The sequence below is a fragment of the Numida meleagris genome, chromosome 2 (assembly GCF_002078875.1).
Source record: "Numida meleagris isolate 19003 breed g44 Domestic line chromosome 2, NumMel1.0, whole genome shotgun sequence".
NCBI lineage: Eukaryota > Metazoa > Chordata > Aves > Galliformes > Numididae > Numida > Numida meleagris.
The window spans coordinates 93,722,366-93,750,254 of record NC_034410.1 but is presented as its reverse complement, the minus strand read 5'-3'; the positions used below and the strand labels follow the sequence as shown (position 1 = coordinate 93,750,254).

At 35.4% G+C, this 27,889-nt stretch overlaps 1 long non-coding RNA gene across 2 annotated transcripts; it reads right to left on the bottom strand.

Annotated features, from left to right (window-relative positions):
• Positions 2,831-27,490, bottom strand: LOC110394823. 2 transcript variants are annotated; one of them, XR_002435937.1, is made up of 4 exons: positions 27,348-27,490; positions 21,300-21,374; positions 20,882-20,986; positions 2,831-8,149 (listed from the first exon to the last, which is right to left on the bottom strand). It is a non-coding gene; the product is annotated as an uncharacterized LOC110394823 (long non-coding RNA). The 2 variants fall into 2 exon arrangements; XR_002435938.1 differs by having other exon boundaries at positions 21,300-21,357.

Genomic DNA, 27,889 nt, shown 5'->3' with positions numbered 1-27,889 from the left:
TATTCCTTCTGTCAGGTTTATATCCTAGAAACCACCAGATACACACTGATTCAGGATCATTTTCACCTGTAGTATTGTTCTGATCATCACTTTTTAAACTTGAGAGTGTCTTAGTCCAAGAAAACGCTGACAACATTCAGCACCAAAAGTACAAGGTTCATTCAGAATTAATAGAATAATAGAATCATAGAATGGCTTCAGTTGGAAGGAACCTCAAAGATCATCTACTTCCAGCCCTCTTGCCTTGGGCAAAGTTGCCAACCTATAGATATGAAGTATTAAATCAGGTTGCCCAGGGCCTCATCTAACATGGCTTTGAATACCTCCAGGGATGGGGCATCCACAACTTCTCTGAGTAGCCTGTTCCAGCACCTCACCACTCTCTGAGTGAAAAGTTTCCCTAAGATCTAATCTAAATCTTCCTTTATTTTAGTTTAAAACTGTTCCCCCTTGTCCTATCACTATCAGACTGTGCAAAAAGCATGTCTCCCTCCTGATTATAAGCTCCTTTTATGTACTAGAAGATCACAAAGAAGTCCCCTTGGAGCCTTCTCATAACCAGGCTGAACAAACCCAGTTCCCTCAGCCTGTCTTCATAGGGGAAGTGCTCCAGCCCTCCAAAAGCTTGACATCCTTCTAGTGCTGGGGGCCTCAGGCCTGGATCCAGTACTCCAATTCTTTATCCATCAAATAGACCACCCTTCAAATCCATCTTTCTTCATTCTAGACATAACAGTGTGGTGTGGGATCATCTCAAAGGCCTAGCAGACTTCCAGACTGACTACATCAGTTGGATGCACTTCCTTTGTCACTCCATCATAGAAGGCCATCTGATGGGTCAGGCATGATCTGCCCATGGTGAAATGAACATCCTCTCCAGACAAACAATGGTTTTCCTTATTTAATTGAAGAGTGATGGAGGTTAACACATTTGGAATCAGAAAGCAAACTGAAAACTATAAAAAATTGGCATCATATACTGCTGTACTGTAGAATAATCTTTGTGGAACTTTTTTTATTACTATTTAACTCTCACCAAGGAATTACATTACTTTTACAGTGAAAGGAGATACAGAGTCAAAGGTGGTGGGGCACACCATAGGAGAACATATGTTGTAAACCTACTTTCAAGATAGTACAATTTTGTTCATAGCAATATTATTCCTTTAATAAAGCAGATCTGAAAAAAATAAAAAAGAGGGAGATTCTTTTTAAAGACAATGACTACAAAGCTGCAAAGCTGTATCAGCTTTTTCTGTATAACATTTCAGTTCCTAGACTACTGAAACATATTCTCTACTCTTTAATTTTACATTCAGCAAGTAAAATCCCCTGAAATCTTAGCATGACTCTAAACATTATTGGAAAGGAATGGTAAATAAAAGTAATTCTCTTCAATAACACAAACCTTGATACAGATCAGAAAAAGGGATCATGAGACCACTGGACTTTTGTAAAATGTTGTATGTGTGCAGCATAAATGGTAGAACTGGAAAGCTGTAGTTGTATTTAAAAATGTACAAAATATTAAGGTGAAAGTCACAGTCTTAAATTAACATGTTAGGGTAACAAAGGTGATGCAGTTACCAGAAAACAGAGAAGCAGAGATGAGTCATTTAGTCACATTTGGTTCTTTCTCTTCTTTAGCAGAAGTACCAGGTTGGCAAGTGGATGGTTGTTCATAAATATTGGCAATGCTCAGTCCCAGCACAGAGCATGACAGTTTTCAATAAAACATTCATTGTGATGCTTTGAGGTCTTCAGAGGTACATAAAATAGATCCCAAACTGCACATTACATGCAAGTTTCCATTATACACTGCACAAAATGTCCTTGACATTCAAGAGTTTGCCATACATATTTTAACATGCATCACTCCAGGGTGTATTTGAAAATACCCTCCACTTGCCTTTAATAATAATGACTTGTCAAGTGGAATCCAGATCTTGGTTAATCTAACATAATATGGACTTGATGGCTTTTATTAACTGTCAAATGGAGCCCAATAGCCGTCAGAAACATTTTTCCCTTCTGTCATGCATTTGTTCCCAGCATGTTTCATTTTTGACCACAAATGTAAAAGGTTAATAAACTGCAGTATTAAAAGTCATTAATATTCAATATGCATGGCAAGTGAATAATTTTGCAGATTTTTTATTTTAAAGATGTTGGGACATTAATGTGACTCTTCTGCAGCCTTACAGAAAGATACCATGCTGCATGTAACAGCTAATTTGAAAGCTAAAATGTCTGTGAAGTATCAATGCCACATTAGACTATACTCATCTTTATTAAAATTCACAGGATTGCTTCAGAATTCTGATTGGTTTATTTTTTTCCAGTTCAGTCTCCTCCTCCCCACTTTTTTCTTCTTGTTATTACAAGCTATGATTAATCTAATATTATCTCATAAACATTTTATATTTAAACTATAAAATGACCATGGACAATAAACAGAGGGGATAATTTTTAAATATCCATTTAGGTTGCTGTTATTGCATGCATATGGCTGGTTATCAATTATCATTTTTCTCCACATTGTTAGGTTTCTCAAACAAGGAAAATGAATAAAACCTTGTTATGACTACAAACAAATAGCCTGAGCTTATTAGTCAAGCTTATTAAAGATTCACAAGGCTAGAAGTATTGAGATATTGGTGATGGAACTGATCCTACTCTCATATAATTGTGTGAAAATGGCACAAAAAAATTCTTACAAAAATTGTTCTGGCAGCATGTTAGTGACAGGGAACAGAATTTGATGAACAGTCCTTCAATGAGATATGAACTAGAACAGTAGGCATAACTAGACACTACAGATCTATTTTTCAAACATATATATACCAACTTTTTTCCCTTTTTTTCCTTTTTTTTTTTTTTTTGTCTTTTGAATTTACAGAGTCTTAAATATTTTCATTAATCAGGAAGAAAATTTTATGTTTTAGCATGTTTAGCTGAATATGATACATGTGTTTGCTTATATGCTTTCCTTACAAATCATATATAGATTTTAGCTAAAATCAAAGTATATTTCCCTTTAAAATAAATCCTTTCCTTTGAAATTGTTAAGCTGACAGTGAATTTCCTTTCAATAAAATGCATTTCTTTTAGACCTGAATATGTCAGATATGAGAAGTGGAAGCAGTCAGTATTGTTACAAATGATCTTTCATTTATTTCTTTTAATGTAGGCCACCACTGGGGAAAATACCTTCCAGTCCAGTCCAACTTGATCTGGTCTCATTTCTTCTTGTATGACTTTGTCAGCTTACATGATTATTTCAAAAATCTGAAAATTGGGGATTCAAATAATGGTAATTTTAAGGTTTAGCTGGAAAGTTAACCCTGGTATATTCTCTATATTACTGGAAGCAATTGTAACAATTAGTTTTGATCATTTGAGAGAGAGTCATTGAGACTGATGCCTTTCACTGTGCAGTAAGAATATTCATAAAATATTAGAGGCTAAAGTAGCTTTGTTATTGAGTAAAACACAACTATTTCTTAATGTAATAGATAATAAACCTATTGTTGGTGTGTCATTCCTTGTTTCTACTGAGTATTGAAACTGTTTAAACAGAAAAAGGAAAAAAAAGTCTTTTTTTTTTGGTTGGTTGTTTTAAAGTTTTCCTTAAAGGAGGGAAAAATAAATGATTACTAGCTTGTTAAGACTACATGTAGTGAATCTATTTTCAGATAATGTCTGAGCTATGTAGGAATTTTTTCTTGTTTCCAAATTCTTAGAAGACTGAATCAAATCATTAATGCCATTCTTACTGAGATGTCTGAAAGTACATTTAATCATTTAAAAGTCCATTGTATTTGTGGCTTAGTTTAAACCCAATGTTTATTTAAAACTGGACCAACAGACCAAAATCGCCCTATGAAGGAGAGCTCTAGTGGTGAATGACACTTGCAATGCAAGTGATTATGATAAAGAATACAACTGCTCTCTTTAATGACATTCCTACTTCTAGTTGTTCCTGTGTCCTGTGAAGATAAAGCATTTCTTAAGCCCTCAGAGCATTCAACGCAATATGCAGTTTTCATGGCATACGAAACCATGGTAATTCTAGTAGATACTGCTACATTTCTATATTGTTTTCCACACTTTGATACAATTATTAAAAGATATATCTATCTTTCTTATCTATCTCAAAGATAGTTAACTTTAAACAAAACTAGTAGTAATAATATATTCACAGGTATGAATTATTCATGAACAACAAAATTCACCTATTTTACATGGTCATTTAGTAAGCTAATTATACATAAAACTTATTTGCTACTTGAATTACTGCTTAACAAAGAGCATTTTTGGCAGATGTAGCAACTCAACACTGCCAATGATTTTTTTTCATATACCATATGGAAAAGAAATTCCTGAAATGATGTTTGGAAGAGTCACAGTAATTATTTTGTTACCGGATGGGGTGGTTGTATTGTATGATATCTCATTGTATTTTTAATTGGTTTTCAGCAACATAAAGAAACCTAATCATGCAATGTGCTCCAAATGCACTGTATTTCCATACATTTGGTCTCGTATTATCACAGAAACTGACTTTTTATGATATTATATACAGAACTTGTTGCCAACTTATATTATTAGAACCCATCTCAGTGCTAACATGCCCTCTCTGAAATGAAGAATAAGCCAGAAATTCTTTCTTTGGGTACTAACCTGATAAAAATGAGAAAAGGAAAGGAAGAATGGTAATGAAAGAAACTGTAATTACTACAGAACTTGTAAGATGGAATGAAAAAAAACCCTAAATATTTATTTCCTTTTTTTTGTTCATCTTGTTGGAATTTTGTCTGTCCACCCATATCATTAAACCATATTAAATTTATTTTTTTAGTAAAACAAAATAAGGTTTTTACTGAAAGAATACTAAGAATTATATGTTTTCTTCTGTATTATTAAATGTTCCTGCATCGTTTGCAGGATAAAGAGCCTTGCACTGTAGTGACAGGACTATAGTACTGTTGGAAAAAAGCTGGCTGAGGTCTAACTCAGAGTAGGTACGGTAGGAGTTTAGGTGTGCTCACAATCCATTACATGGTACATCTGAAATCTGCAGTGGGTGAGGAGATGAGCAGCAGGTAAATACCCTACAGATTTAATTACATATTAGTCATTAGGGTGGCATCTTATCCTACTTGAATACACAGCAGCTCTCTGAAGCCAAGGAACTTATCTTACTGTGTTGCAAGAGATTTATTCTGTATTTCTGCAGAAAAGAACTTTCAGAACCTCTTCAGAACCAAGAATTTTCAGCTTCCACTGTTTATCTAAATGCTTTTACAATCACTGCCTTTTTATTCCACAATTCTGATAATTTTGTGTTCAAACCTTCACTAAGATACTGAAGATGCTGGGATTAGCAGAATGGAATGGAGCAGTTATTCCCTTCTCCTGTTGCCACTTTCTCTTTGTAAATGTGCTTTGTGCAGGGAGGGGTGAATTTCTCTCCTACTAAATAAATGAATACACTTAAAAAAAAAAAGAATAAACTGTGTGTGGTTTGAAACAAAAATGTATTTGTGCACACCTTTAATTAACAATATAAATATTTTCAAAATAATAACATTTTTACAATGGCTGTAAGACATTCCAAAATGAACACTCAGTGGTGGTAATTCACGTCTAGTTGCTCTGATGTTGACTTATCCTTCAGGCTCATAGCTAGCTGCAGCACACTAACTATGAATTAATGCAGTTACTGTTTACGTCCTACCATATCTTATTTCTTAATTAAAAATGAACTACTTTATTAAGCTGGAGAAATGAAGCTTCACCCCTTACATGACTGAATGAGTCTGAGCAGCACAAAAGTCGCTTTCAACTTTCCTCATTTCAAGCCTCTCACAGTAACTATTCACACAGAGATTTGTTGACTGCTCTTGAATACAGTTGCCTCTTTCGCACTGTGGTAATCCATGTATTTGCAGGATAATGAGTTGTGGGAATGCCTAGCCTCTGCACCCCTACCTTTCTTCTAAGCTGTCATCCTGCCATAATAAAACATCTCTCTAGAAATAAACCCTAAAAAAGTACTTCTGATACAGCAATATAACTTTCTCTCAGTATTTTGCACTGAAATGGCACTGCCAATGACTCAGAGAACCATGAAAAGAAACAGGTTTTTTTTTCCCACAGAGTTGGTTAGGCAGGGTATGCCTGAAGCTAGAAGATAAATGCAATGTGTAGCAATAAAATTAATGTATGCTACAACATTCTTTTGAATGTCACATAAGATGAGCTGATTAAAAAAATAATATACTTGCATTAACCTAGTACTTCTAATAGATTTCAAAGATAAATTCATGTAATTAATAAAGATGTGTTACTACTAGTGTTATTGCTTAGTCATGGTTTTATTCTTTTAAAAGCTTATACTGACTGATTATGCTATCCTGAAACTGGTTCGTTGATTATTTAGACTTTCTACTGCTTTTATTTGGAGAATACTTTTTCCTGATTTACAGGATTTATTCTCCTCTCCATGTCTATTGTAGGAATATATTACTCCTTACAAGCTATGCTTCCTATGCTATGCTATCCTATTCTCTGCTATGCTATGGAATCCTATGCTATACTACATTATGCTAGGCCAAGCTATCCTATCCTGTCCTACCATATTCTTCAGTGCTTCTTCACTTTGCTTCTTAGGAACTGTCAAGAAAAGGTTTACTGGAGTACTGTCCACAGCTGAGTAAATCAGTCACACTATACACCAATACCTTAACCCAACCATTCTTCATAAAGTAGTCAAGTATCCATGAGATTTTTTATCTTGCAGCTAGTTATCTGCAAATAACTAGGTAGCACTTGAACTACAGACAGCAAGGGTGAGAAATATGTTGACCTCAGTGAGGTTACTACCAAAGTGGAAATACAGTTTTCACTTCAATTTTAGTCTTTGTAACTCACAGCATCTTCAGCATAAGCAGAATCTTCCTTCAATGAAAGGGTTATCCACACCAGTGAGATTGTAAGATGTCAAATTTATTTCCATAATTATTGTTCTAGTATGAAACTTGTCACTGTTTTTATACAGTTATGAGTTCTGCTTGTTGCTTTATTTTTATCATTCTAAACATCCATTGCTAAAAGTCTGTCACTGAATAATGCTTTGAACACATTATCAAACCTTTTGGTAATAACTCATTTATATATTTACTTATTTATTTTATTTGCCTAATCAGTATCACACTTCTCAATTTTCCTAAATCATTACCCCTTGTATGTATTAAAATATTACCGGAGTCTATGAATTTAGCCAACAATTCAAAAAAATGCAAAAAATTCAAAAACATTATTGTAGGCAAATGATTCCTGTCTGAAATATTCAGCAAAAACTTAAGAAAGGCATTTGACATTATGAATGTTTTTTCTTTTTACATATCTTGGCCCTAGTTAATATCAGAGTGCTCAAAATAATTCAGTCATATTTGTGGGTGTGTGAGGGACAAAATATGGAAATAACTTTAACAAAGGCATCTAGAAGGTCACATAGCTTCTAGTGGTATAAAGTTTATATTCCATAAATTGTAATTATATTTGGAGCAGATATTGACAGATAGGGTGCAGTCTGGCTAATGCTTCCAGTTCTGAAGTTACATTCATTTGTTAACAATTTTTCTAGACTAGACATTTGGAGTGCATGTTGCATCACTTTGATTACAAGTTTTGACATAAATCCACAACTTCCATAAATTTTAGAGTATTTAGAGAAAAAAAGAAGTACTTTGTGTAGAAAAAAAGAGTAAGAATTCCTATTTTTAAGTGACAGTAATATTTCTATAACTTGAATGAGGTCTTTAAAATACAGTCCCTTCCTTTGGAACTGTGGTTGGTCAAGGGTATCAGTAAACAGCTTTTCAAATTACTGCCAATTCTGTCTACTAAAACATGGTACTCCACACTTCCATCCCATGCTTCAAATCCATCAATACAACTGCCATACATTCAAGATAGACCTATTAAAGATTTGCTGCTGCATTTTGGAGCTGAGTTGCATGGGGTTCAGAAACAAACACTTTCTGCTTTCTGACCAGCAGGGAATCCCCAAAGTAGTAAACAGCTGTAGCCATAACTGAGCTGAACTTCTTCTGCTTCACATGATGGACTGGTGAACGCAGGTCTGAAAAACGAGAGATATGTTTCTTCTTTATTAAATCATTTTCCTGAAACCTTAAGGACAATAAGGAAAGAATGAAGACTTAGAAGACAGGTAATAAGAGAATTGGTGTGAAAATATTTTAAAAGACAGAGGAACTCTTCTCAAAGATAACATCTTATCTGAAAAGCAAGTGACAAAAAAAAAAAAAGAATGATCATAAAAAAAAAAAAGAAGAATGAAATGAATAGGAAGGTATTTAATCATCAGAAACCAACCTTTTTGTGAAGACAAGTAAATTAAATTCATGCCGAAATCCTGAACTATTTTTGGTGTGTTTTACGCCACATTTGGCCTACTGTTATCCTTGGCTTACTGTTATCCTATATGTTAGGATAAAAACAGTTTCAATTCCACTCCGGAGTAGGCAAACTGTTTCAACAAAATGTCTGTGCATGCTTTAGACTGCCAATAATTACGCTCATGTAGAGGTAATTTTTGATTTTAAAGTCTTTTTCACATTAATTAGTAATATTTTATATAGGCAAAGGCTTTATATTTACAAGGCAAAGGCTTTATATTTACAAGTTATAGAGAAAATGAATTAGTGTGATTTAGCTCAAAACATTATTTTCCAGGTGACTGAATTGGCAGCAATGTGCTCAAATATTTTTTTGTTTCCTTTTCAGTTTTTCATGGGGGAACAAGTGTGTTGCAGTTAGCAGTCCTAGAAGATATTTCAGATTTGGCATTATTCTCCAGGCACTCAGCCAATCACTTTGCAGCCTGAAGGTATAAACAGACAGGCTATTGAGGGGATTTACAGAAGTACTTGAACTTCAGTATCATAGGTGGCAACAGAGAACACAAATAGATGGGACAAGAAAGCCCTGCTAATAATCTGCCTCAAGGAATTGATATTAAAGATCATTTTACTTTTTTATTTTTCTGTTATTGGTACCTACTGGCAGAGGAAAAAAAGAAACTGTGTTCTTAGGTATTTCTTTTCTGCATAGTTCACCAAGAATATTTCTTGCAGCACTTGGAAGAACATTTCCTTCCTCAGTCAAATAATGTAAAAGATGAATCATAAGCAGTAATCATAATGAAAATAATGTTCTCTAATGTTTTTGAAGTGGAGTAGCTAATAACAGAGTAATTATTAATTACTATTTTCATGTATTTCAATAAAGTATTTGAAGTAAGACAGTCTCACAACCCCATGTATCCACCTTTGTTTCACCAATTGAATTTGCTTTGAGAATAATTTTGTACATTAATATGTCACTTACAGTTATACAGTTTTTCCTATTAGATAAAGAGGTACAATTGGTTTTCCGATAAAAAGCATTGTGTTCTTTTCCCTTTAATATTGTTATCTCTACTGTGACTCTCAGATACACATAGGGGAGAATTTAACTATTATGCTGAAAACAATGTAAATTTGAATTTCTAATGATGCATTGAATTGTTTCTTGGTAAGACTCATTTGAGGTGGCTGCTGGACTCAGCCCTGCAGTGCCCCGAAGTGAGTCCACTGGATCTGGCAAGTGCAGCCCCAGCCTCTACACAGAGGCCGCCCCTTGAAGGACCTCTGTCAGCGCCCATCCACCTGCATCTGATGCAGGAACACTGTGCAGCATTGAGAGAAAAAAAAAACAAAATCCTGTACATTTACTTAATATACTACACAGCATTGGGAATGGTTAAAAATAACTAATATCATTTGTGAGAAAGATAGGACATAGCTTTATATAGAATCAATAAAGAATGAAAGATTAAAAGTCTATTACTTTCAAAGTTGGTAAGGATTTTAAATATTTAAATCAGATAGTTTGAGATGATGGCTCTTATCCTTGGCAGGAATACTTGGCTCAATACATTAGTTTAAAACCAAGACAGAGGATACAGAATACCAAAGTAAAATTTTCTTTGGAAAAGCCGCTTTTGTTCATTTCACATTTTAGTACAGCAGTAGTAGATAAAATGATCCTTGCCAAGAAAGATCTGGTAACAATTTGAATGCACAGAAGTGCTGAGCAAGGAAAGAGAAACAACGAAAGGTCACCTGGGATGAGAGAGTGCCATCAGGTTTTCAGTACCACCAAGCTGAAAACTAAAACACTTGAGACTATCTCATCTGCAGACACAAGCATGCAAAACAATACAGAGCATGGAAGAGCTCAGAAGCAGATGAACACTAACTGCATTCAAAGACTAAAAAAAAAAAAATTACCTCAGCCTTTCAATGTTCATTTCATTCTATTATTCTGAACAGTCAGAAATTCCAAGGAAGTGTAAACAAATTTTATTGTTAACCTATAATTAATTAATTTGAAAAACCTCATTTCATTACAACAGTGTCCTGTTCATGTCTGTACATTTAATTTGGTCTCTCACACAAAATGATTATCCTAAAATTATTATGTCTCCTATGTTCCTTGTCATTTTTTCTTGAAGGAATCTCCCAGGGCACTAATACTGAGGAAGATTCATCCTTTCCCAAAAAGATGTAGTATCTTCTCTCAGTTTCTCATCATTATTGGTTTATGAGCTACTCATTATTTAAATGTACCTCTCATTCCTAAGTTTTAGCTCAGCATTATTTTCACTTTAAGATAGCACTTCAATCAGTTACTGCTTTTTAATTCTACAAATTTTATTTTCATTTGATTTTATACTGCTACATTAATTAAGTTTTATTCAGATATGATGGAGATTTTTTTTTGTTTACTTTGTCTTTTGTTCAGGAAATCATTATTTATTGTGGATCAGTTCAATGTGTACCTATTATTAAGCTCATGTTGAAGCTCTACAGAGATAGAACACAAATGCAAAGATTGTCCTGATTACAAAGATTTGATGTTTGTATTTTTACAACATTATCCTATAAGCACTGAAAGTTGTGAGAAGAATTGGAATGGAACTGAGAAAAAGGAAGAAAAAATGATTCTCATATGTGTTTTTTCACTAAATAAATTTAAAAGGAAAGTGAGATAAGGCAGCTGTAAGTAACAAGGTTAAGTATTCTTTAAGTCAATCTAAGTTTATTTTTACATTAACACAATTAGCAGCACAATTAAATTGGTGAGGATTTAAGATGCATTGGAGGATTTTTACAGTGGAAAGGGTATAAGTTTTAAAATCACCTGGGACAGTAAATGTCAGAAAGACATGATTTTGTTCTCCCCATCATGTCGTAAATAGATTCAATCTCTCTAATATTCAGTAGAAATCCGAGTAAGTATCTTGTATTTGAAACAATTGCAGAACTACTTGAGCGCATGAACATCTGGGAAAAGTGCAGTCCCTGGATGATTCATGTGTATTAAATCTCCAAGTTTATTATCTTCAGATATTCAATGATGGAATTGAAGATATTTATAGAGGGACAATTCAGCTGCATCTTAACTCAAAGTCTTCATGTAAAACATGTTCAGAGTGTGTGGCTTGGAACTGTTGCTGTTTCTCCTTTGGTGCTCAACTCCTCAAGCATGATATGGCAAATTTTAAGCTTCTGAGTTTTAGATACAGTGATACTTTCCACTAAATATTCGTTGACTCTTTTCACACAGAAGCAGTTAAAAGAGCATTTTGAACCTGCTAGTTCTGAATTTAGCCTATAGAGTTGCATGCAAATATAGAGCACATTCTATATTCTTCCATATAATTAACTGACTATACTATAGACAGCTAATGTGTCATTTGTACCTTATCAGCTGTCACTGATCTTTATAGCCATCTCCATTACTGGTTTTCCTGTTTTCATATGTGGTCATACTCCGAACAAATTTACAGCTTGAAGTAAAATAAAGAAAAAAAAAACCCTAAAATTAGGAAACTATTAACATTTATCATTTATTAATTATTAACAATTATTAACATTTTTTATCTTTATGTTCATGTTTGGAACATGTATAGTGTCTTTCACATTTAACATGAAAAAATCTTCTAGAATTCATTGTCCACATAGTCCATGCAACTGCAGTGGTTTTGAAAACAAAAATTGCTTGTTTCATGTTATTTTTGAAGATTTTATTCTGCTCTCCAAGAGCCATGGATAACCATGCATTGTTAAAACAAGGTCCTGAGTTGAGAACTTCAGGCTTTACCCTCAAATTGATGTCACCATTCTATGTGTTTCTGGTCTAGGGCTGTCCTGTGTGTTTCTTTCTGGAGTGAAAATGTGTTAGTTACTTATGAAGCACCTTGATTAAGTGTCAGAGCTTTTTCTTTAGAATCAAACTTTTCCCATTACAGCACAAACAGTGTGAAACTGACTGCCATGAAAATCTGGGCTCACAGTTTATTTCACGGTGCTGCTGGTACTAAATGGCAAGCGCTTATACATATACGTGTCAATTCATAGAAATTTCTTTTTATTGCAGCTGATGCTTGATAAGTTGTGACTACAAGGTGAGAGAGTGTGAATGTTCAAATTAGTTTTCCATTGAATCCTCGAGTATTTTGTTTACTTGCCTTTAATTTCACATGCTAGAATTACTAACATTGTGTGTTGCATGACATTATTAAGGTAAAAATTTACTAAAGTTTCACATGTCTGTAAGTTTGTATGTAACTGCATGGGGTGAAAAGAATGAAAAGTCAAATACGTATGTAAAAATATTATTTTTACATAGTTATTATGTTTGCAGCCATTAGGCTAATAAAAAATTCAATATTATAAACTGCATTTGTATTTATGGAAATGCATATGTGTATGTACAAGCATATATATATATATATTTTAAAGGTATATATGTATGTGTGCTACCTGAAATAAACAGTTTGGAATTGTCTGTTTTTGGATACTAAAATCAATATAGAGTATTACAAATAAGACTGTAATATGGGTTTTCCTCATTATCTTTCTTAAACACATTTTTCTAAAGGCTGACAACAGGAATCTTTTGTATTAAAACATAGGCATATACTTGAATGAATAAATATTATTAAAAGCAATCAGTCAGAATTTAGGAAGCTTGGAGAAGGCTAGATAAGTTTGTTCCATTTTGGTACGCAGAAATAGAAAAACTCAGTTAAACTATTTTAAGAGGGAAAATATCAATGTTCTTATCTATATTTTATCCTTAATCCCCTGAATTTGCCAAAAGTAGTGAGTTTTGTAACAGCTAGGAATGGAATATTTGGTACTAGTATGATAAGAACAACATTTTCCTCAGGGGGTGACTTTCAAAATGTTTCTCAGTTAAATAACCTGGAACACTTTCAGACAGTGTGCACAACAGACAGGTAGAGACAGCGAGAGGTTTATTATAATTTGGAAAACTGTCTAACTTTAAGTTAAATGGTTGTGTTACTAGGCAGAAAAGCAACAATGATAAAATAATCACCTTGAATAGATATGACCAGACAAACTACAAAACACCTCCAGATAAAGCCAATTTCTCAGCATCTTTTTCTGTTTTTGCAATCCAAGGACCTCTGTAAGTGTAAGCACTGGACTTGCATTTATAATGAATGGGGATGTTTTGTTATTGAATTCAGTGAACTGAACCCTCACTACATTCCCGAGTAGTGTTTATGTAAGGATGTTATCTGTTTACTGAGAAGAGTTTTTAATATTCTTTATTCAAAATTATGCCTACAGACTGTGATTATAATTCTACTGTGCTGAGCTACACAAAATAAAGACAGCTTAAAAGTTTGATATTTTCACTTTTTTTTTCCAGCTTTTTCAGCTTTTATACCCCAAGTAAATCTTTTCCTAAACACAAGACCCTTTTTCCTAAATGCTATGAGGAAAAAAATATTAACTGTCTTTAAAAAAAAATAAATTGTACAGTAAGGTGCGTGTTTATTCACATCTAATGCACTGCCCAATATGAGTTAGAACTTGCCATCACGCTTTTATTTAAAATGCAATTATAAGGCACCGAATGCTTGCAATGCTTTTCTGTAAATTCTTGAAAATATTATGGGTATGGTTTTCTTCACTTTCAGAAGTTTCACATTTCCCCCAGAGTACGTTATGAATCAATTTGTGTTCATTATTTAAGAATTACAAAAAAAAAAAAAAAAAAAAAACCCTATACAAGAAACTGTGATATTGAACATAAATGCCTTTGAGTAGCCAAGGTGATGCCATTCCTCAAATGTGATTAAGTACTAAACTTTTAATGTCCTGCATATAAAGTATATAAAAGAGTATACAGTGATATGATTCTTATTTAAAAGAAAAAAATAAGTCTTCAAACAAGACTATTTGAAATAAATCCCTCCTCTTAACTTGTTCTTGCATATTTGCTGACAAAACATACCAAATCAAGTACTGTGTTAGCATGGGGTATATTAGAAAAGAGACAGGATTATTTAGAATAGATTAAGCATTATGAGCATGTAGGCTTAGAATATTTACGGGAGCTTCCTTGCATCTGCTAGCTTGGAATTCATATGCAGATATATTAATTGCCATTCTTAAGGAATAAGTGGAATGGGATGCCTGTGTTAAAAACCTGGAATTACTGTCCACTGAGATTGACACTGAAACTCTGAGGCCACAAGCTTGGGTCAGAGCTCTTCTGGACAAAAGTTTTCTCTCAGGACAAGCTTGCTCTTAGTTCTTATAAGGTCAGAATTGAGTAGGCTAAGATTCATTTATTTTTAGGCTCATAGAACGGTTGAAGTTGGAAGGTTACCTCTGGAGGGCATATGGTCCACCAAGCAGTGCTACCCAGAGCAGGTTGCCCAGGATCATATCCAGGTGGCTTTTGAAGGTCAGGAGACTCCACAACCTCTCTGGGCAATCTGTGCCAGTGCTCAGTCACTCTTACAGTAAGAAACTGCTTCCTGATGTACAGAGGGAGCCTCCTGTGTTTCAGTTTGTGCCCACTGCCTCTTGTCCTGTCACTGAGCACCACTGGAAAGAGCCTTGCTCCATCTTCTTTTCACCATTTCTTCTGGTATTTGTAAACATTGATGAAATTCCTCCTGTTCCTCCTCTTCTATGTCAGCCTCTTCTCACAGAAGAGAAGCTCCAGGTTCTAGTAATCTTTTCATCCTTCTTTGGTCTCTTTTCAGTATGTCCCTGTCTCTTTTGTACTAGGAAGCCTAGACTGATTTGGATACAATACTCCAGATGTTGCCTCACCAGTGCTGAGCAGAGGAAAGGATCACCTCCCTCACTCTTAATACAGTCCAAGACACCACAAGACACCATTAGCTTTTTTTTTTTTTTTTTAAGCAAGAGCATCACAAAACCGAGATCCTTTTCCCTTCACTTCCTTCCGTAACTCTTCCACAACATGGCAACACAGCTCCTCCAAGACTGCACTCCTCCTGAAGGACAGAGAGCCATCTGTCTTGAAGAGTTGTTTCTACTATACAAAGCTGTGTCTGCATTGAAGCCTCTGCTCTAGCTCCAAAACCTGCCAAGGAAACTTATCTCTGCTGTGTCACCACCATACCTGAGAGCAACTCAGTGAGTGACTGACTTTCCCTTCTTCTGCACAAACTACAGTATCTGTTGGCTGAGCTTTGGACCTGGACTTTATTTAGTCTTCTTGCAAGCACCAGCCAGAAAAGGTGCATCTCTTCAATAGGGGCAGCTGCAGCAACAGCTCCAGGCATCCTGGGTCAAGGGCAGCTAATCATACTCCTTAGAAGCTACTAGAGCTTCCTTGGGCTAAGACACTTAACTGCATCCATGTCTGTCAGCAGCAGGCACCCTCATGCATTTCAGAGGGTTCCCAGACTTTTCCCTATGACTCTGGACCTTGTTCCCAGAAGACAAGAGAAATCTGGAAACAGAACCTGAAATTGCAGCAGAACAGAGACTGCAATAAAGGAGCTGCACTGTAGGCCTGTTCAATTGTTGCCTGTCATTATTAAATATTTACATACAGAATTTTCCCACAGTTCTTGTTCTCCATAATGAAGTTTTCCTTTCCTCTGTTTCCTGCAAAGAACCTGTTATGGTGGTGTCCTAGTTTCAGCTGGGACAGAGTTGATTTTTTTTTTTTTTTCCTTCTTTATACTGTCCAGAATGATGCTGTGTTTTGGCTTTGGGAGAAAAACAATGTTGATCACACACTGATGTTTTAATTGCTGCTGAGCAGTGGCTGCACAGAGCCAAGGGAATTTGAACTTCTTGTACTGTCCTGCCAGCAGAGAGGGGCTGAGGGGACACAGGGAGCTAGGAGGGGACAGAACTTGGACAACTGACCTACACTAGCCAAAGGGAAATTCCAGAACATGTTACATCATGTGAAAAAACTGTAGATGTTGGCCATGGGTGCAGCCACTAACTAAAAATGCCTTCCTCCCCCATCCACCACCCTCTTCTACCTTCCCCCCCTGAATGGCAGAAGTCAGTTCAGTTCTTGTCTCTGCTGATCCTCCATGGTCACTCTGCCTCTGCTCCACGTGGGTCCCTTCCACGAGTGCTGTCCTTCCCAAACAGATCTCGGTGGGCGTCCCACAGGCTGCAGCTCTCCCAGCACTGCTCCAGCATGGCTCTGTACCACGGGGCCCACCCTCCAGGAACTGCTCCACATGGGTACCCACAGGCAGCAGCTCTGGCCCAGGCTGCTCCTGTGACGGTACCCACGGGCTGTGCTTCCTTCAGGCACTTGTCTAACGTGGGAAATTTCTGGACTCATCACAGAGCCACCTTTCACCACTACTGAAACTTTGCCATGCAAACCCAATACACCCACATTCCTAGGCTACTTAAAATGACCAGTGAAGCACAGCAATAACACTTTAGTAGAGTTATGCTAGAAGAGTAGGAAAAGACTAGCAATAAAATTGCTACTTTAGTTTTGCAAAGGCAGTGATATCTAATATACGAGTGAATGCAAGGATCTGTTATGACATAAGTAACTTCAGAAAAAGAATTATGTAGAAGTAAACAATCATAAAACTGCAGCAACTTTGCCTGTACACTGTCAGTGAAGAGTATAAAACAAAGGTCTTGAAAGTCTGCAGGAATCAGATCATACTAGGTACCAGCTGCATATGCAAATGACCAGCTACCAGTGCAGAACCGGGCTGTGAGATAATAAAGCTGCTCTTATCTGACAGCCTAATAGAAATGGATTAAGAGTACAAAAAAAGACTTAAATGAGAATGGCTGGTTGCTAGTGTGACTTCTTCAGACTTTGCTGTACAGAACTGATCACCTGTGCTTTACTGTTGCATGCACAAGTAATGTTTTGTCACTGAAATAAATAGTAGCATAGCATTTGCTATGAGACTTTTACTGTGTTTGATTGCTTACTGGAGGACTGGCTGTTAAAGCTGATAAATAAAGTTATTTTGATTTCATTGCCTTTACCTATTTCTTTAACCTTTCCTTGTTTTCAACTGCATATAGTCAGGAATCTGTTACACATCAATTACTTAAAGAGAAATATTACTATCAGTACATAATGGTATTAGTATAGTGACTAGAACACTTACCATTTACATGTATTTAAGAACATTTAGTCTGTCTGTACTTGGGCTTAAATGCAGACAGCTAATCTTTGAAAGCAACTCTGGTCAGAAATTGAGGGTATTGGTGTCCCGTGGCAAAAGGCATGAGTGAGCAATTAAGTGAGGCAACTGGAAGCAACTTAGTTTTAATTCAAACTCCATGAAACTGCAGGTAAGTATTCAAACATTTGGTGAAATTAAATTAAGAAAACTTTTCTTCTTCTTTTTTTTTTTTTAATACATATGCTGCCCTGATGAAACCACCAGCGTACTATTATATCATTAGCTGAATGATACTTTCTTAATTACAAGCTTACATTATGATTAAGGCTGCAATGAAGTAGTAAGTCTTGTCAGAAATACACTTGCTAATGAAACCCCAATTCTGTCACCTTTTCTTCTGCATAAAGACACAATTTGTTGGGAAGGAAGGGAAAGATTGCAGAGTTCTGTTCCTTAGCTCTGTCTATGACTTTGCTAAGTGACAGGACTCCATCAGGATTTAAATACTGCTGCTACAGTAAGACATTATACATTCTTCTCACATGGTGTCTTAAAATTGCTTCTGCTGTTTGCAGAACTGATATACACATTTGAAGATGCACCTCATAAACATTCTCGTGTAGTAGACAAAGGACAATTAGCAAGAATATCTTTTGTATCTTCTTACACTTAATTCTCAGGTTCTGCTTGATTCCCCACTCTAGTACTTGAAAGTGTAATTACTTTCAGTAAGATTTATGTCTTGGTGGAAGTCTGTTAGTATGAAAAAACTGCTGAGGTAGGAGGGTTTTTTGGTGCAAGTGAGACAAATGTCAGTGGAGTGAGAAGACTTATAAAAGCTTTGACAATAGGTACTCTTTTATGCATATTGAAAGATCACTAAGCATACACATACATATGTATATGTAGATAGTTAAAATACTTACAAATCTTTTTATTTTAAAATAATTTTTTGTATTAAGCAAAATTCTTGTTGTACCACTTAAGGGTGAGTGGACTTTTGAAGTTTTCAGGACATTGTATAATTGCAAGGGACATTATGCTGCCATTATAGTAATACCATTCAGTAACACATCCAGTAATTGCCAATGTAAGATATAATTTCCTTCATTTTTTCTTCTCCTTTCTGTTTTCTTTCTTCCCCTCATTTTCCCTCTCTTCTTCCTTTCTTTTCTCCCTTTTCTCTCTTCTCCCTTTCCCTTCTCCCTTTTCTCCCATTTCCTTCTTGTAGTGATTTTTTTGCAACACAAACTATTTCAGTATAGTTATTTCTAAGGTGTTTACTGAAATGATAAAAAATGTGTGAAAAAATATTTTAACTTGTTCCTAAAATCTGGACAATTATATAAATTGAGTACTTAAATACAGTATCTATATATCTCATTAGTACTCTGTGCCATTCAATAATTTTTGCTATCGATATCCTTTGGAAAAAAATGAATGATCATGAAACTGTTGGCTCTTTAGCTGATCAGTTTTAATGTTGTCACATGTTGATGTTAACCAGTTTCAAGAAAGGAGAGGACAACCTGAAGACCAGATAGCAAACAATTCCAGCTCCCTGTACTGAGATATTGTTCCTTTGGGGACTCTTATCATCTTTCTATCATGAATTCTGTACAAGCTTTAGCTGCACTTTTTACTGCATTTCTGGCACTATTAACACTGTGGATATGAGTTACAGAGTAAGAGGGCTGATACAGTCTGTATCACAGATGGAAATTAATAAGACTACTCTATGAATGACTAATTCCTAGTTCTGAGAAAAACTGCAATTTCACAAATTCAAGTATGTCCTTACATGGGGAAAAATATAAAATTATTTGATATTACAATTTTTATTTGGAAATAAATACTGCTGAAGGCATACAAAAATGATACTTGAGGTTCACAGTGTTAAGTGAGGAAACATAATTCCCTAGAAGAAAAATGATGCAGTTCTGAATTGTCAGCTAAATTTCAGATGGCAGAAGGTCACTTTAGTGTCACTGCTTTTTCTTGCTGAAGCGTAATCAGAGTGGCACCTTAGCAGTTGCAGTTATGTACCTTTATGTTTGAAAGTACAAGAAGTTTTTCATGTCTGTGGTATGAGCATTATATCCTCTTAGTCACAAAGACATATTCTTGGGAGATAACTATGAACAGTTCACATTAAACATAGCTAAATATGATAAACTGTTGCTGAGCCTGCTACTTCCCATGACAAAAAAAAAAAAAATACATTTTAAGTGTGGTTTGCTTATGAAATTTGCAATAAAAGGAAATTTATTTTTTAATCCTTTTTCCTTTACATTTTCATCAGCAAAAACTATGTGCTTTAATAAAATTTATTGATTTGTATAGTAATTTGGCTTTTGAGAAGCTGGGTTTTCCCAAAAGCTTTTTCTTTTTGCATTTGTTTTTGAATCCACTATACATTATCCTATTTACTGCTTCAGAAAGGATATTTAATTCATATATGGACACTAATCATTGCAGAAATAAACGCGTGCTCAGAAAAGCAAATGTCCATATTTTTCACTGAGTTGCACTCATGTTACTTTATTGCAGTGACTTCAGTGGCATAAATGTGACAGAAACAAGATTTCACTTATATATGATAAAGATTAATTCTTGCCAGTAAACATTTTCAGATTTGTAAGCACAATTTTAAACAATTCCCACCTGGTTATTAGACTGTTTTGGACTTCTCCCATTTGCCTTGATTGTACTGTAGCTTCAATTTATGCATTGTCTCATGTAAACGCTTAAAATTATAGCTGCAATATCATGGCTGCTGAATTTTGTCTAAACAGCCCATACTCGCTAAGAGCAGACCTGGGTTGTAACTCAAGGCAATGGAGGTTGCTAATGACTTCTACACCAGCAAGCACACTGTCTGAATAATAACTGAAGAACATTTGCTTCAATATCCCAGTATTTAGTTCTTCGAAAGTAGAAACAGTAGCACTGCAAAATGAAATGCATGACCCCAGAACTTCTACTGATTTTTTTTCCAGATCTGGAAGCAGTAGAGCTAGAGAATAGAACTAGATAGCGCTCTCTAGCATAAACTGGCAGTTTTAAGCCTGAGCTAAAAATTCCTGTGCCACTCAATCAGTACTGCTTCTGGACCTACTTCCGTGCTGGGTAAGAGATCTGACACTCTAACTTGAGAAACAGGGCTGCCTCTGAGCAGAAAACACTTGCTTACAGTGATTTGATTATTCTGAACAGTTGTCAATGCAAAGAACCAATTCAAATGTTCAGTTAGAAACAAACAAGCAAAACAACAACAACAAAAACAACAACAAAACAAAATGAAGTAACACATACCTGTTTCTGTTTCCCACTCTGTGCTTAAGTCATGTCTGGTGAAAATACCCAGTATTTGAGTTCCCAAAGCTTGAGTTTCCTGACCAATAGCTCCTGAGATGTACTCTGGAAAATATTTTTCATTTCTGCATTGCATACTTAGACTTATTAAACCAACTCTCTTTCATTAAACCCCTTTATCTTTTTCTCTTCCCTCTTCAGTTATATGCTACATTCACAATACTGAAACACAGTAAGTAATTTCATAAACTGAAAATGTTCTAAATGTACAATATTCTAGCTTCTAGAAGGTACATGACCACTGCAAGAAGATTAAAGGCGAAAGAGACCATAATGTTCTCTACAAAATGTTCCATGAAGTCTCAATACATGTAAAGCAGAACAGGGAAAGTAAATTGAGACAAATATTATCAATTACCTTTACAGAATTCAGTCGGTGAAGTTCCTCAAGATCCTGCAGTACCACTACAAAAATCCTGAAAAACATTTTTAGCTGACATATCCTTATTATCAGTGACTCTTCTTAATGTTTTGTAATCCTTACAACATTTTACATAATTTTGCTTAAGCATAACTTCACTTGAATTATTTGCTACTAAAACCTCTTATACAAAGACATAAATCAAAAAATAAAATATGAATCTGTGTCTTTAAAGTTGTCAAAAGATAAGGTAAAAAATAGCTAAGAATTTTTCTCTGAATGAAAGAGAATATAGAGGTGAAAGAAGATCTGCATATCATACATGTACACTTTTGTGTAAAGCACTAGGAATGCAGAAACTAGAGACTACTGGGAGGTAGGTGGAATAGGTGGATGAGGAGACATAGCTAGTCTGAATTAGAACAGCATTTTTATTAAGATGCTCTGTAGAATATAGCATAGACTGGATATATAGAGCAGTAAAGCTTTGCCTCCTCAATTCTCCTTTCCCCTTCTGTTCCTATGTCTTTATGCCTTCCAGAACTAAAATAAACTAGGGATCAGTTTGTACTTTCAGTTACTTAGATCAGCAATTTAAAGGCGGAAAAAATAAAGCTTATTTACAGCTTACAAAGTCAAATTTATTCCTTATTATCTGAGAGTCTACATAAACCATGAGCAAACTCAATTATTTCAACATCATATCTGATAATATCCTTCAGATCTTTTGGCTGTTGCAGTCAGCAACAGATTTGTATGCAAGTATCATTAAGGTCTTCAGTTTAGCTTCTGTGAAAAATACAGTTTTTTGTGATTACACTTCAAAAGAGTAGGATACATTTGAAAAAAGTACTTGCATTGACCTTCTGGTCATCCACATTGCTAAACAGCATCCTCCGGTTGTAGTTTGAACCTGCTCCCCTAGTTCTGGTTGCATTTAGGTTTATTCTGACTTGAAACTGTTGTATGATCATCTTGTATCATTTTTGCTATCTTGTTTCTATACTTTGAAGCCATAATTCTGAAGAGAGTTCATTACAAAGTCAATATGCAAAGCTTTCACCAGATTTGGCTTACTCCACTGTCCACAGTGAAAAAATTTGTAGAGTAGAAAGTAGAAGGCCTTATCAGTGTGGACATGAATATGTTCACTGGAACATCAATATGTGTTAACTTGACCTATATGACGGGGACTTTTCTCAGGTCATACCCATCAAATCTGCTGTTACAGAGGTTGAAATGTCTCCTGCAAGAGCTAAATAAGACTTTTATTTCCTAATGGCTTCTGAGACAGCTGAGATGATTCTTCAAGTACTGATCTTAACCTGTCTTTATATAGCAGCAAATTTTTGCCTTGCTAATAATAACCTTTCTAATAATTATTTTTTTTTCAATGAAAATTTAATGAACTAGCAAGTATTTTGTAATCTTGCATTGTTAACAGTCATGTGATATCTCAGCTGTCAACTCTTTGTCTGAACTTCAAGATTACTTGTAAGGAACATTTGCAACAATGTTCTCTCTTTCAATTAGTATTTACACCTCAATGAGTTTCATGTGCTATTGAGCTGTCATATTTGCCAAAAATCTCTTCACCAGAGCAATATCATTTACTGTCAGTTACCAAAAAAAAAAAAAAAAAAAAATTCACATTTTAAGGGAATTAAATTAATGTAGTATTTTAGAGTTGTTAAATATATTGAATAACATTTTTTGGAAATAAATTCATACTGAATTCTTCATGACAGAATTTGCATGTGTTTCCTTACAGACAATAGTTTAATCTATGTCCTCAAAGTCTAGACATTATCTGTTTTCCTTACTTTGGTAACTTAATAAATCATCCCCAGGCTTCAATCAGCACATCCATATACTAGACACTATGACTTAGCTCTCTCTTCACTGTAATATGTTCTTTTTCAGATGTGCAAAATGTTAATCTCTCATTTAATGACTGTAGATTCATTGTAACAAGTAGAAATGAATGCATTACCTCCATCAGAGTGCAGACATATACCCTGACATATTCCCTGCAGTGGCGAATACACAACTGTGGGGAAAAAAAAAAGGTCCCAAACCTGTAGAACACTGGCTGCAAAAATGAGTGAGGATTCTGGGTATGCTCTAAGTTTCCCACAGCATACACCAACAACTTTTGCCAAGTGATTAATCCATACAGTGATACATAGTGAATTGAAACCTCTTGCTTTGGAAAAGCAAAGAAAACTGAACAAAACATTCCCCCCCGCAAAACCCTATACACTGTATAGTCTATAGTGTCTTCCCATTTGGATTACAATTTCTAGTTTAATCACAAAACCCCCTCTAAATGAGAGCTGAAGAGTGGGTAGAGATTCACAATGCAATTGTTTACCACGAAGGTTAGGAAGCAATGGATAGAGGGAACATAAAGAGTTACTTGAAAAATATACTTCAGTCAAAAAATTATTTTCTATCAAAAATCAAACTGAATAGAAAATTTCATATTTATTTTTTTATATGCTTCCTTTTCTAGTCCTGGTGCCTTATGCACAATGTAACACCAAAAATCCATTCTCACCGTTCTTTTCCCTACTGAATTTTGATGAAACTGTTCACAAATTAAAATGCTACTTACTTTGTGTGAAAAGATCAGCTCTTTCCTCAATGGATGTTTATCACAGAATCGTATATTATAACACTCTTTAACTTGGCCATAAGAAAAATCTATCAAATAAACCAAAGTGTAGCCTGAGTTGGACAAAGATCCTAACAAGAGTTTCAAAGAAGTAGTAAACTCCCATCAAGTTACTAAAAGGTGGCTTCAGGAACTAGGTAATCAGCCTTTATTGATCTTCTGTGATGATCCATCCCTCAGAATTATGTGAAATTTTATCTAATCTTTGGGTACAGTTTCATCCTGGATAGCAACCCGTATTCAAAGGGAATATTCTCTCATTCAGCTCCAGCTATATTCATGGTCTGGACACATGTATTCATAAGAAGCAGATTATTATTATTTTCATGCAGTCTTTGTTATCTTCCTCTATTTCATCAATATTTTATATCCGTTGTTATAAATAAAACACTGTTTTCATAGCTTATTCCTAACTGTAACACAGCTGACTCCCTCTGATAAATTATTTTCTGTCATGAGGAGTTAAAAGCCATTTAGATTTTCACAGTCAGACTTTATCTTAGCTCTCCAAGGCAATGCATTTTCTAGGCCTTTAAAATAATGAGAATATGTAAATTATGGGAAGAAGAAGGGAGACAAAAGAGGTAAAAAAAGAAGTTTATTTCTGAAAGGTGTAAAATTTGGAGTCTCTGAAACTTTTTTTTTGTAAGACTGTACATGAGAAGTGTCCAGGCTTGACTGTCAGCAGCAGATGTTGACACTGACATGTCTGGGCTAGTTTTCCAGGCATTTTAATGCCAGCTTTCCTTAAGCATGACATTTGATTTTTCTGCATCATCTTAGCAGTCAACCCCTCCTATCAAGAACTACAAATTTAGACGTTAGGAGGAAATTCTTTAGTCATTGAGGCACTGGCACAGGCTGCCCAGAGTTGTGGATGCCCCGTCTGAGAAAGTGTTCAAGGTCAGGTTGGTTGGGGCCCTAAGCAGCCTGATCTACTGCCTGATTTAGTGGTTGGCAATGCTGCCCCGTGCAGGGGAGCTGGAACTAAGTGATCTTTGAAGTCCCTTACAACCCAAGCCATTCTATGATTCTATGATTAAGACTTCATAACTGGCAGGGGATTCTGACCTTTGTTAGTATCAGTCTGGCAGAAACTTATTTTGATTCAGAGCTTTCTACCAATTTGTCCCATAAGTGTTTAAGCTATCACAGTATAACATGACTTGGGTATCCTGTAAGGAAATCTGTAAACTTTAAAAATTGATTCAGTACTGGGAGTGGTGGAAAGAAAATTCAATAATAATAAAAATTTTCCTCTGTTTTCATCTCTGTGTTTAAATCTTAGGCATGCTTAAAGAATTTAATAACCTTCAATTCTATTACTTTAATTCTTTGTAAATCCTTTGGTATTCATCAAGAGTAACAGCACTTCTTTAAGACAGAGTTTCTATACACAAGCCTTTCACTACTTTTTTATCTGTACAGCTTCACTGAATTTAAGGAGGTCATGCAAGGGAACAAAGCAATACGGAACTTGATGTAATGCTATTATGAGAGAAAAGCTATACCTGTTTCCATTTAGTCACTGGCAATACTTCACAACAGCTTTACTAAGCTAATACCTTCTGTTTTTCAGTGCATTATGTGTAACAGTAGGAAGCATTAACAAAAAGACTCCCGTAGACCTAGCTCATGAATTTGAACAGTAGGAAATGCTTCCTCCTACTAGTTTTATATCAGCACTGCAATTATTGTTGCATGTGTTTCAATAGGTCCTACACTATAAAAAGGACTTCAACACCTGGCTGTACATTTCATATAAAAATGTCAGCATTAAAAGAAACACTGACTATCTCATGCAAGGAGTGATCTAAACATATAGGATCACTCTTAAGTGCTCTTTTTGACATATGAATTTTTTAAAGCAGAAATATTTTTGTTGATTAGAAAACTCCATTACAGTAAGTCTCTATGTCTTACATATTCAAATCCTTCCCAGATTTGTGGGGGTTTGAATTGTAATGGACTGAATACTGCATAACATTCAAGCTGCTGAATAAAAGTCAAAGTATTACATATTAGTTTGGACGTATCTTCTGCTGGGCACCATCTCTTCCTTTCACATACATGTAATGAAAGAGTTACCTTATCTATACCTTTGTGTTATGTGAGAATATTCATTAGACCAAGATCTTTAAGTGTGTGGGGAAGAGCATATGACCTGAGTGAGCTTGGGTTGCACGGAGGTGTTAAACTTTGTTTCTTAAATCTGGGGAAGGTTTGAACACATGCAGACATAGAATACTACGCAGGAGCAGGACCTTAATCAAGCAAAAATACCCAGAGGCACCTTTGGAGTAAAGGAGACGTTCAAAAAGGAAGCTTTGGATTGCACTACTGGATCTATGTAATTGAAATTATGTTTTGAGTTGACTAAATCCTGGTACCAGATAGCTCAAATAAGGTTTTATTAATACATATATATTTTTTCTACAGGACATGCATCTTGGACTATTTCCTTAAGGAGCATAGATTTCATCCATTTTTAATCGAAAGCCTTTTCTGGTGCTTTCCTTTCCTTCTCTCTCTCTCTTTAGTTTAGTTCAGCTTGCTAGTTGCAAGGGAGGAAAGTGAAAGACAGACTGCATTATTGTTCATTGTGTACTGGCAGAACACCAAGGAAGAGTAATTAAATGAACAGTCTTGGAATACAGCTGTAGTAAGCACCTTAGGCAACAACTTCTAGGGGTGAACTGCAGCTCCAAGGGAGGCCAGAGTCTAGCATATTGTTAGCATTGTTATGTTATATGACTAAATGCAAACATTTAAAGTGTGAAAGGGTATGTCCTTCTGAAGAGAAAGCAGAAGGGAAAAGCAGAATAAAAATACTGAGTTAACCTACAGTATGTTTATTCTTAGTGGTGGATGTCAGAAGAAAAAGTATTGTAACATGAATTTTGATAAAGAACTAAAAACAGCGAATAGAATCACTCAAGTTATTGTTTGCCTTGCTGTTTCTGTCTCTCTCCCCTTGATCTTCAATACAGTTTCAGAAGAACAGCTTCTTATGGTTTTTCTTTTCTTTTTTTTTTTTTCAGTCTGAATCGTTCAAGAAGGATTCTTAAAGAAACAATTTCATGGTTTTAAGTAAGACTAAGAAACAGTGCAAATGTGAATGAACGGGCAGTTTCCCATCACAAGATGATGGTCTGCTCTCACTCTGGTAAAATTATGGTACCCCTAATATTAGGTTTCTTTACAAAGACTAGGTTGAAAATATAGAGAAACATTTGTTATGTATATAGGTTGCTCCAAAAGTAATGCCTCCTATCTATTTCCATGGACATTACAATAGCTATAAAGAGCACAGTAACACTAATGGAGAGAATTCCCAGCTACAAAACACTGTTTTTCAACATACTCACCACCTATGCATTTTTGCCAGCAATGAACAAGAGCCTGCATACCGTGCTTGTACAAATCTGCATGAGCAGCAGTGACCCGCTGTTGCTGTTGCCACTGCCAAAATACACCACTCGCCTCCTCACTGTGCTTAGATCCACTGTTTGGTCTCCATAAACATTCAGCAAGCACTGATGAACGTCAGTGGGTGCAATTTTTTCCACACGGAGGAATTAAATAACACACCTTTGCTTCACACGCACTGTGTCAGATGCCATTCTGTCAGACTGCCCCTCTGCTGCCATCTGTTGCATGGCAACAGCATGTAACAGAATATTGGCAGAAAGGTTCAACCTTTACTGCCATACCACCAACACCTGCCTATGATATCGTGGGCCATCATAATAATAATATATGAGGCATTACTTTGGTCCATACTCCACAACTTTGAAAAAACTCTGAAAGAAAATGCACATTAACAGCTTGATAGTCTTTCAGCATCATTTCTTCTCCTGCATAATAGGCCCTGGGACTTTGATGTTGATACTCCTTAAGCTAATATAAG